The 12128-nt window shown below is 39.8% G+C and overlaps 1 protein-coding gene across 1 annotated transcript in view; it reads right to left on the reverse strand.

The window, feature by feature from the left end:
- LOC139419192 (uncharacterized) overlaps window positions 1-11111 on the reverse strand; it is a 133918-nt gene extending 122807 nt beyond the window's left edge. Inside the window, exon 1 of the mRNA XM_071169185.1 lies at window positions 11088-11111. The gene's annotated coding sequence lies outside the window, so the exon portion shown is untranslated. The remainder of the gene's footprint in view (window positions 1-11087) is intronic.
- Between the last annotated feature and the right edge of the window lie 1017 nt (window positions 11112-12128).

Consider the following 12128-nt stretch of genomic DNA (forward strand, 5'->3'; position numbering starts at 1 on the left):
GCTAAATGCTAGCAGGACTACTTATTTCTCTGAGAGTGAGGCAGGTATAACATTTAGTAAAATTATTTGTCTCTCTGAAATGAAACCATCAAGAGATAGATTTTAAACAAATACATGTCTGTCATTGAACAACCCCATGCCTTGATTAAACAGTGAAAAGTCACACAAATCTCTTTAGGAATTTCTTTAAACAATAAAAGCTAATTTACCAACATTTCTGAAAATGTATATATAGCGTTTTGGAATTAAACTATTTTCAGTTTACTCCCTTCAATTTGAATTGACCCCACCATGGGAAAAATACAATATTTACCACAAGAGGGGGAAAAGAGGATTTAAAATGCCTATTTTCTGGACTCTGATTATTCTAGACTATAGATTATTCATCCAGTCATCCATGACAAGATGATTACAGTGCAGAGTGCAGAAAATAGAAAACATTAGCTTAAATTCTGTTGACAAAAGCTGATGTAAAAATTAGCTCAACTAACCTGGACCCCCGCACACTGGCTCGGTACCGGTACACCCAGTATATAGCCTCGTTACTGTATTTTATTGTGTTACTTTTTATTATTTTTTACTTTGGTTTATTTGGTAAATATTATCTCAACTCTTCTTGAACTGCACTGTTGGTTAAGGGCTCGTAAGTAAGCATTTCACGGAAAGGTCTACACTTGTTGTATTCGGCACGTGACAAATACAGTTTGATTTGATTTGTTATCAGCAGGCCCAAAATCCCCACGTCTTTTTGTCTGTTAGACCTCTACAGAGAACTGTACTCTTCTCTTCCTAAAAACCTTAACATGTCTGCCAAGAAACAGCCGAAAGTGATCATTCTAAAAGTCAGTTTAGTGTTAAGCCACTGGGCCTTAACTTGCCAATAAGTTCCAAACCTGTATGAAAACCATGCAGTTCAATGCATTGCAAATTCCACAGACCAGAGTGGAGCTATCAACACATAAAATGTCAAAGGACTCTTTCTTTGTGAATGGACTCTAGCACATCTGTGATTTAAATCGACTTATATCTATCTACCAGAAACCAGAATCAAATCATGCCTATCGCTCTCTGTAATATTTCTTTAGTATCTTTTTCTACTTGCAGGAGCATCCAAGAAGAGCAAAGTGTAGAGAAAGAAAACGGTATGCTGAAATACATTGCTTATTCAACCGTGCCAAATTTGTATCAGTAACTCACACTTTTCAGAGACAGAAGGAACAATAGGGTCATTAGAAAAGCAAAGCTCATATCGCGGCACATATCCTAACATACTAATTACCTGGCACACAGTTTGAATCTGTTTATTATGCATGAAATAATCTAATGTGATGACTGCAATAATGATGCGCACACAGATAATAAGATAAAAGAGTGGTAACCAATTATGGACAGGAGTCACAAAAGTCTTTGTAGTGGAGAAAAGCTCAGTGATAGACTAGGTTGAAAATGAGTACTGTCTCTACATACTACTCTACATAATGTACTGCCAAGCTTGAATTAACATCTATAAAATGTCTGTACGACAATACATTTAGACATTTTATTACAATTCATATTATCTTTATTTACTGCTATAAAGCAACCCTGATGAGGTTAGTCACATAATTTAAAGACAATGGTAAATGTCTAAATGTTTTACTCTATGGAAAGTGTTCATTCTATTGTATGTTGATAGTTGTATAATTGGAAAAATAGGAACTAGGGCCATTGTTTTAAGACACATAGTCTGAGTAAAATACATAGGTGTTCTCTCAATCGCTCGGTACAATGGGTATAAGGAAGACAGGGGAACTCTAACATGGACAATAAAACTACGACCATTCTTTTGTCGCCAACTGTTCTGTGTGCAGATTCCTTTAGAGTTTGTGTCTGTTATGATAATATTTCCCAGAGCCTCTGCATCCACTTTATGCATCTGCCATCTTCTTGTTTACATTCTGACTTGAAAGTCAACAACTTGATGCCTTGGGTCCAATAAAACGTAACAAATGTGAAAGAACATAAAATAAGGATTGGCGTGTGTGGTTTGGAACAGCCAGTGGGAAGTAAGATGAATGTTGAGTCATAAAAATGCAACCACTTCTTAAATCAGAACTGGCATTAGCCTAAAAAGTCTTACAAACACACAGCTTTCATTCACATGGTGTGTGTGTGTGCCATTAAGAATCAAGGCATAAGAGTACCCACATTCATACACAGTCGTTTCATTTATGTTTCACTGTTTTTAAGGTTTAGATTTCATATTAACTCCCTTTTTTCAAGTCTGAATGAAATTCCTAGACACAAAGTTCAATGGGATCTCCATAAACATGTCACTGAGCATTTCCTGTTGAGGAGTGAAAACCTGTAACCTGTAGTCGTCCTTAGATTGCACAGATCTCAGATCAGCTTACCCTACCCAAAACCTTAATCATTAGAGGTTAGGGATGCAAAACGGACCTTAGATCAGTGTCTCGGGCCTACTCTATACTATTTCTAAGAAACCTTGTCCTTGCTCACAAACCACCCTGGCCCCCTTGGGCTCTAGCCCTCCAGCAATACAGGAGCATGCTCTCTTGTAGGGAGGCTAAAGTAACACAGGCTAGGGCTAAACATGATCTGCTTGCAAAGGAACTGAAAGAGCAGTGAGCTATTCAGACATTTCTAACCTATCCTGCTGGGCAACTGGCCACAACTTTACATTCTCACATTAACTGTGAGTGATGTCACAACAAGTCTACTTCGCTTCTCTATACAAGAACTAGAATGTGCAGAGGAATTGTGCAAGCATACTCTGTGACTGAGCAAGGGAAGCAGCTGTTGAAATTCCAAACAAAATCTAAAAACTTGAATGAGGAAAACAGCAAAACAATCCAGTCTAACTGACTAAAAGCGAAGTGCGAAGGGACTGATTCTCAACGCAATCCTGTAGCTTTAACATTAACGTCAGTGTTTTTCTTACTCACTTATTGTTTTCTCACACACCCTCACTGAGTGCCAGAGTGCCAGACTCATAATTTTCTGAAACTAATGGGGTGAGAACAAGAGAGGGGAAAGTAATGATTGAATTATCTGAATATGGCAGACACAGCCTTCGTGGTATACTGTGCACTTTGCGAGTTGACGTTTTCTCAATTTTGGTTTCAATAAAAGTTGTCAAAGACCATTAAAGTAACTTGAGGAAGCATGTGTATGAATCGCCCACAGTTATCTGAGGCTCATCAATTAGGAAGGAGATTATTTTCTTAATTAACTTCTCTATTTAAGGATTAGGGAACAGAATGGGAAAACGTCCACAAACTTTACTTTGAACAAAAGTGTATTTCAGATTCTTACATTTTGGACAACGTGAAATAAGTACAGTATCAACTATCAAGTACATCTTAACATGTGGATCAGCTGAATGTAAAAAATGCTCACTTCCATCCCCAAACTAGACTGAAGAGGTATCTTTAGAGGGACCTATGTTTTTCAAAGACCTACATTGCCTAGAACCCCTAAATCATCTAATATGTCAAAGCCGAGAGAAGCTGGGAGCTTTACAGTCTCCCTACGGCCAAAATGCATCAATGCACTATATTGCGGAGATGAAACGGTACTCCTTAAAGTATTTTGGAGAGTAAAAGTCTAGTAAAACACAAGACATAACATTACCAGGGAGAAATAAAATGCACTCCCACTAGTCAACGTCAGCATAAAATCATCGTGCTTTTTACAAGGAATTGGACCACATTGAGGAAGTCATTTGTAGTTAATAAGTGAAATTTCCACTAAAATGCAATACAATAAATGAATCTGTCATTGCCGCTTAAGCGATGCTTTCAGTCCTTTGATCCACTGCTTCTGCTATAACAAAGCCCATCAGGAAAATGTCCTTGATTTCCTATGTCAGACATTGCATCTGGCTTTTGATAATAAACCTCTATGGACATCATAGGGAGAACTAAAACAAGATGTACAGATGGATTTGCAGGGAAGGAAACTCAATTATAGACTAATGTTAAAAAGCCAGGAGGTGAGAGTACAGAGGGAAAATATTGTCCTCCAAACCAGAGATGTCCTGTAATACAATACACTGAGAAATACACAGGAAGTATACAGTAAGGCAGAAAGGGCTGAGTGATGTCATTCCAGCAAATTGTGAGAGATGGCACTTCTTAGGACAAAATGGCACTTAGGAGATTGCATCCATTCAATGGACCTGTGTACTGTTTTTCTAAGTACAGTCTACTACTGTCTAGTGCCAATCATCAACATAAGGAAATGGCCAACCAGATTCCATTAAGACAACTGTAGGCACATGGTTACCACCAAGGAGTAGTACTCTCTCCACGCCCTCTGTGTCTCGGCCAATGCTTTGTAACACAGCCAGTCAAAATGTCTAGGAAACTCGAGAATTACATTTCATACCTCCAAACTAATTGTGGAAATATGAATGGTAGCTCAGGCTGTAGTTTTAACCTACGTTCTTAGGTCTCCCACTAAGGGTGTATGTTTTTTATCCAACTGTAGGGTTATCATATTGCTGCCCATACATGTACAGTGAGGGGAAAAATAATTTGATCCCCTGCTGAGTTTGTACGTTTGCCCACTGACAAAGAAATTATCAGTCTATAATTGTAATGGTAGGTTTATTTGAACAGCGAGAGACAGAATAACAACAGAAATATCCAGAAAAACACATGTCAAAAATGTTATTAATTGATTTCCATTTTAATGAGGGAAATAAGTATTTGACCCCCTCTCAATCAGAAAGATTTCTGGCTCCCAAGTGTCTTTTATACAGGTAACAAACTGAGATTAGGAGCACACTCTTAAAGGGAGTGCTCCTGTATAAAAGACACCTGTCCACAGAAGCAATCAATCAATCAGATTCCAAACTCTCCACCATGGCCAAGACCAAAGAGCTCTCCAAGGAAGTCAGGGACAAGATTGTAGACCTACACAAGGCTGGATTGGGCTACAAGACCATCGCCAAGCAGCTTGGTGAGAAGGTGACAACAGTTGGTGCGATTCTTCACAAATGGAAGAAACACAAAATAACTGCCTATCTCCCTCGGCCTGGGGCTCCATGCAAGATCTCACCTCGTGGAGTTGCAATGATCATGAGAGCGGTGAGGAATCAGCCCAGAACTACACGGGAGGATCTTGTCAATGATCTCAAGGCAGCTGGGACCATAGTCACCAAGAAAACAATTGGTAACATGCTACGCCGTGAAGGACTGAAATCCTGCAGCGCCCGCAAGGTCCCCCTGCTCAAGAAAGCACATATACATGCCCGTCTGAAGTTTGCCAATGAACATCTGAATGATTCAGAGGACAACTGGGTGAAAGTGTTGTGGTCAGATGAGACCAAAATAGAGCTTTTTGGCATCAACTCAACTTGCTGTGTTTGGAGGAGGAATGCTGCCTATGACCCCAAGAACACCATCCCCATCGGCAGGGTAGCCTAGTGGTTAGAGCGTTGGACTAGTAACCGGAAGGTTGCAAGTTCAAACCCCCAAGCTGACATGGTACAAATCTGTCGTTCTGCCCCTGAACAGGCAGTTAACCCACTGTTCCTAGGCCGTCATTGAACATAAGAATTTGTTCTTAACTGACTTGCCTAGTTAAATAAAGGTAAAATAAATTAAAAACATGGAGGTGGAAACATTATGCTTTAGAGGTGTTTTTCTGCTAAGGGGACCTTAGCACCGCATCAAAGGGACGATGGACAGGGCCAAGTACCGTCAAATCTTGGGTGAGAACCTCCTTCCCTCAGCCAGGGCTTTGAAAATTGGTCGTGGATGAGTATTCCAGCATGACAATGACCCAAAACACACGGCCAAGTCAACAAAGGAGCGGCTCAAGAAGAAGCACATTAAGGTCCTGGAGTGGCCTAGCCAGTCTTCAGACCTTAATCCCATAGAAAATCTGTGGAGGGAGCTGAAGGTTCAATTTGCCAAGCGTCAGCCTCGAAACCTTAATGACTTGGAGAAGATCTGCAAAGAGGAGAGGGACAAAATCCATCCTGAGATGTGTGTAAACCTGGTGGCCAACTAGAAGAAACGTCTGACCTCTGTGATTGCCAACAAGGGTTTGCCACCAAGTACTAAATCATGTTTTGCAGAGGGGTCAAATACTTTTTTCCCTCATTAAAATGCAAATCAATTTATAACATTTTTGACATGCGTTTTTCTGGATTTTTTTGTTGTTATTCTGTCTCTCACTGTTCAAATAAACCTACCATTAAAGTTATAGACTGATAATTTCTTTGTCAGCGGGAAAACATACAAAATCAGCAGGGGATCAAATATTTTTTTCCCTCACTGTATGTATTTTTGGAGAAGGGAGTTTACAAATATGCGGCATCCATAACGGTTGGTGTGATTTTCTCTGCTTTGATCTGCTGTTGAATCAAAATCAAATATTTCTAACCTCACCCTGCTCAGCTGTTACCAGGACGGTTGAATATAATACATTCAGGATTTACTGGCAGGCTTCATATTTCTCTCTGTGAGGCTGTATTAATTTATTAGGATTATCTGCATTCCACCAGAGATAAAAAGCAAAAGCACAAAGAGGTTTGCAGTCTTGTTAAAGGTCTTTAAATGCAGAATTAATAATAAGCTGCTGCTAATTTGATTTAGCTTTTGATCCTTGAATAATCATTTTTACAGAAAAAAACAACTTGATTTTGGTGTGAATAATAATCATCATCATCACCATCATATTGTAAAGAAGTTTAAATGTACTTTCATTAAATGTTATTGTCATTATTGCCAATAAATAGCTGTATTCACAGCCTGACTATGATCTATCACACTATAATTACATCCACTTCAACAAAACACAATTAAAAACATCAGCCTTTTGTTTAGTGAGTTTTGCTTAGTTTCAGGAATGTCTCCCTGCTGTTACTTCATTTCCTCATTCTAAAAAAGGGCAATACGATCAAAGTGTTGATGCTAAAATCATTAGCAAATGACTAAATATGACTCTTTTATAGTTATAGACTCATATCCAGATCTCCAACCATGAGGGTTGTCTGGACAACCTCTACAGAAGCATAAAGATCTTGCCTAGTATACTTGGTGATTTGATGATTTTGGAAAGCATATTTTAAAGTAATAGGAACTAAATCCATTCACTTCTGCTGGTTGCTATTCAAATGTAGTGGCTTTGGAAAAAACCTTGAAAACATCTCAGAGAGTTCTAATGCATTTTCATGACCCTATCTATTTTCAGTCCTTCTGCAGACTGAGCAAGCAGCAGCGAAGGATCAGCCAATTGCACATGACACAAACAACATGGCAGATCGTTAAATACATCCACTGCTCCTCCAGAGCATAAATCAAGCAAATTTGTTTCCTCTCCATGTCGCTCCCCGGTGACGGACTTAGAGTTAGAGCGATGCCAACGCAGCAGTAGTGGGATAATGGGGCGAGGGATAAGGTATAAAAGCATCCAGGGTCGTCCTTACACTGAGCCCTCCGACGGTTGAAGCAGGCCTCGTCCCTCCTCAAGAGAGCAATAGGGATCAAGCAAGCTTAGTGGACCTGGCCGGTGAGGGCCCCTGATGTGGGGGCCACAACATGCATCCCAATCATCTCGAGGTCTGCTGGTGTACTGCACTATGGAGGCCTGTACAGCAGAGAAAAAGGCCCAAATGTTCCCGGGGATAGAACAAGACCTTGGTGCACTCCAACGCAATACACCCAGCAGACTAAGGCCTCATGAATGATTTCAAACAAAACGACTTTCTCTCTCTCTCCCTCCATCTGACTGCTAAAACAAAGATTTTGAAATGGGGAATTAGTTAGAATGACACCTGAAAAACCTTGATGGTTTTCTCATAGAAAATTATGTATTTGTTACTTTGGCACAGTGAAGGAGGTGGTATTAGGGGCTAAGGCAAGGAAATAGCAGGCATTTGTACATCGCTTAAATTTTCTCAATCGCTTTATGGCAACACATAAATGCACAAATTGGCTTATAACATATGCTTTTCTCGCTCTGCTTATTTCCTTCATTTATCCGACTGAATTACTTTATTAGTGATTATCCCCAAAAAGCTGCAGGAGAGCACAGCATTGCACGTAATAATGTAATTGACCCATAAACTGGGGAATGGGAATATGCAAATAATGTCTGGGTGTTTTGTATCTGCAGTTTTGCCCCTGGGCTGCTTGTCCCATGACACAAATCAGCAATTAGGATCCCAGCAGGGTTTTGGAGCATCTAAATTGTCAATACCCCGATCTACCAACATTTGGAGTCATGTGGGGTACACAACAACATGGCACAAGCACTAAGGGTGAGTAGTTTGTGACAAAATGAAGATTATAGTGTGTGTGTGTGTGTGTGTGTGTGTGTGTGTGTGTGTGTGTGTGTGTGTGTGTGTGTGTTTGTGTGTGTGTGTGTGTGTGTGTGTGTGTGTGTGTGTGTGCTATTTGACTCTCTTATTTTCCACAACTAACTTTTGAATTATTTGCTTGGATCATGAGTCTGATATTTATTTTACAGACACAAAAGTGACATTAATTATTTCACTCATTTCTTCTGTCAACACAAATAAAGACACATTAAGAAAATGCATTGTTTATGTTCATAGTCAAAGTTCAAACAAATCTGGTCCATTGAAGTGTTTACGACTGTCCCATATGTGGTAGATACATACCTAAGGGGACTAAATGCCTGAGTCACTAGCTTTTGTTATGTGACTTGTGAATACATTGCCGCAGCAATTTTATTACCATTGTGTGCTTGGTAATGTGAGTACAACATGCAAAGACATCAGATGTTGTATTTATAAAGGGATAAGGGTCACTGTGCACAATACTGACCCTGCATCATGTTCAACACTATGCCACAAGGACTTTCAGCCTTCTTGAAAGTTGATTGAACAGGGCCCTTTGGTTGAATGAGGCCTAAAGATTAGCTTTCAATATTACATGTTTTACATATTATGTTTCTTTACAGTAGTTTTACACGTTTCATGTCTACAATTACTTGGCATGTACATGGCTTTTTTTGCAATTTCCAAATAAGATGCAGATTCTGATTTTGCTCTAAATATAAACTGCTTTGAATTATGCTCTCTGAATATAACTATCATCAGAATCTGAGAGGTTGAATGGAATACTCCTTCAAAGGGAGTTTATATAATCATTTTTGTGGTAATACATTGTATGTATATATCAGTTTAGTTTAAATATAAATAACCAAAGTGAGTTAATATCAGATGTTGGGTTATACACAATAATGCCTCAACTACTGCGACTAAATAAAACCATAATGGAAGACCAAACATTGCAAATGGGCACATATTAAATGCATGAATTGTGAATCAGAACTCACTATAATGTTCGATACCTTTGAAGCTTAGAGGGAGAAAGACAAAATAGCTTAATTCTTTATAATCTATACGTGGCAATAAATTGTGAATACATGACTGGAGTCAACTCCAAATTATGTGACATTTTGAGAGTGTTCATGTCAAATGCCCAGCCCACTAAAAGCCCAGTCCTGGAATAGACAAGTAATCCAAAATAGAAAGTATATATAGCGACTAGGCATTGAGTCGTGCCACACAAAGAGCGCTAATGTTCAGTCTGGAGAGGTCTTGCAAGGTATGCCCCAGCAATGAAAAGCAAACATTGTAGTCACTGAGTTGATGACAGCCACAAGCCATTCACTTATAATGATAGAAAGATAGAAATACAGTAGATAATAAAGTGCCAAACTGAATGTATTTTGATACATGGATTAAAGTCATCCGACTTGTTGACTAGGGCAATTAAATATCTATAACAATATTTTACATGATGCTATTTCAGATTAACTAAAACACTGACTATAATGCATAAAAATAGGGCAGTGGGTTGGATTGCTTTGTTGGAGCGCCAAGTGCCAAGATTTCAAATAATCTAATCCAAACCACATAGCGAGCGCAACAATCAAATCTTTAAAACTCTTTGCCATGCTCAGGCTATTTCAAGATTTGACTGACAAGCCATAACCTACGTAAAATGTGTAGTTTTGACAAATTGGCAATGATTAGGCTACAATGACTAGCATAACGCATAACCTATGTGCCGTAAACGCAAAATAATGCGCCTCAATTGCCTATACGTGAAAATATTATTAATGTAGCCCATGTGTCACTTATAAACAATTTTGTTGACTTTCATCCTCTTATATTTATGTTACATACATTAGCAGTTATTTACAGTGAATTTGGGATAGCTTATTGATGCCAAACGGGACTATTTGTAGCCTAAAGTTAGTCCTATACTATTACTTATTTTACCAGCCAGGTCTGACTGCAAAACGTGTTTTTTATTCCATAGAGAAAATGATATATTTCTTTCACCTATAGCCCATCTATAACAATAAGCTTATGAAAATGATCAGATCGAATACAATGAAGTTTAAAGATAATCATCCAGCTGAAAATCTATGAAAATTATAGACGACTCGATGTAAATATAAATAAAATCCATATCCAATAAATAGGTCTATCATGTAGGCTATGCCAGTCAAAACATATATGCAAATACAATTAATAAAACAAATAAATATATACATGCATATTAATTAATTAAGAAATAATTATTCAATGAGCATGAATCCACCGTCGGAAAGCACGTTCAGGTGCAGTGCCTAAAAATGTCTAGTACAGTCTTCGATAATTCTCTCTTCTCCATATCCCTTGAAAACTAAAGTGTCCACGCAAAACGAAAACGCCTAATGCCATTATCTGAAACATATACATAGGCTATTTTATTAATCCAAACGCTGCATCAAGCAAAAATCCTCGTCTTTCCATCCAGTACAAAAATGTATCACCCTTCTCTGTTCTCTCTTTCCTCTCCTCTTCCCTCCCTTTCGCACATGCACTCTCTCCCTCCTCCCCTCTCTCCCTGTCTATCTTGTTCTCTTCCCCTCGCTCTCTCTCCCTCTCTCTCTCTCTCTCTCTCTCACTTCCTCCCTCTCGCTCTCTCTCTCGCTCTCTCTCTCTTTCCCTAGCATGGCCATGTCTGTATGAATAATGTGCTGCCTTTTGTAATGACGCTGGAGTGTTAGCCTGCTCCATGCTCTGACATTGAAAATGAATGACAGCTTACCTGAATGCCAATCTTCATCAGACTGACACTAGGCTGACAACACAGCCTATACTCCCCTGCACAAGCAGTGACGTGTACCATGTAAGACCCCTCCCACCCCCCACCCCACCGCCACCCCCGCCTCCTCGTGGCCCCCCTCCCATCACCTCCACTGGTCTCCCACCACACAAACCCCGGCCCTGCGCATCTCCATATATTCAAACCGCGGAGTCTGCCGGCCCCCTGTCGGCGCAAATTAAAAATTACATATTGACGGTGAGACAAGCAAGTGATGGGCTACATTAATTGGAAACATTGTAGCAGACATCCTAGTATGAGGATGGATACATTGCATAACTTCACAATGATAACACACCAGTGAAAAAAAAAAAGAGCTAGGCTTTAGGTCTGGGTCTGCGCTATTCATTATTCATAATGATATATTATTCCAATATTACAGTGGCAATAGGCTACAAAAAATATTATGACCATAATTTCTAAGATGTATCATGTTCAGTACGTGTACTTAGTCCCCTCCTTTATTCCCTGTTCACCCACGACCGTGTGTCCAAACACGACTCCAACACCATCATTAAGTTTGCTGACGACACAACACAACAGCCTGATCACCGACAATGATGAGAGGGTCTATAGGGAGGTCAGAGAACTGGCAGTGTGGTGCCAGGACAACAACCTCTCCCTCAATGTGAGCAAGACAAAGGAGCTGATGGTGGACTACAGGAAAAGGCGGGTGGAGCGGGTCGAGAGTTTCAAGTTCCTTGGTGTCCACATCACCAACAAACTATCATGGTCCAAACATACCAAGACAGTCGTGAAGAGGGCACGAGAATACCTTTTCCTCATCAGGCGACTGAAAAGATTTGGCATCGAGAGCATCTTGACCGGTTGCATCACCGCCTTGTATGGCAACTGCTCGGCATCTGACCGTAAGGCGCTACATAGGGTAGTGCGTACAGCCCAGTACATCACTGGGGCCAAGCTTCCTGCCATCCAGGACCTATGTAATAGGCGGTGTCAGAGGAAAACCCATAAAATTGTCAG

This window comes from Oncorhynchus clarkii, chromosome 10 (genome assembly GCF_045791955.1).
Source record: "Oncorhynchus clarkii lewisi isolate Uvic-CL-2024 chromosome 10, UVic_Ocla_1.0, whole genome shotgun sequence".
Classification (NCBI taxonomy): domain Eukaryota; kingdom Metazoa; phylum Chordata; class Actinopteri; order Salmoniformes; family Salmonidae; genus Oncorhynchus; species Oncorhynchus clarkii.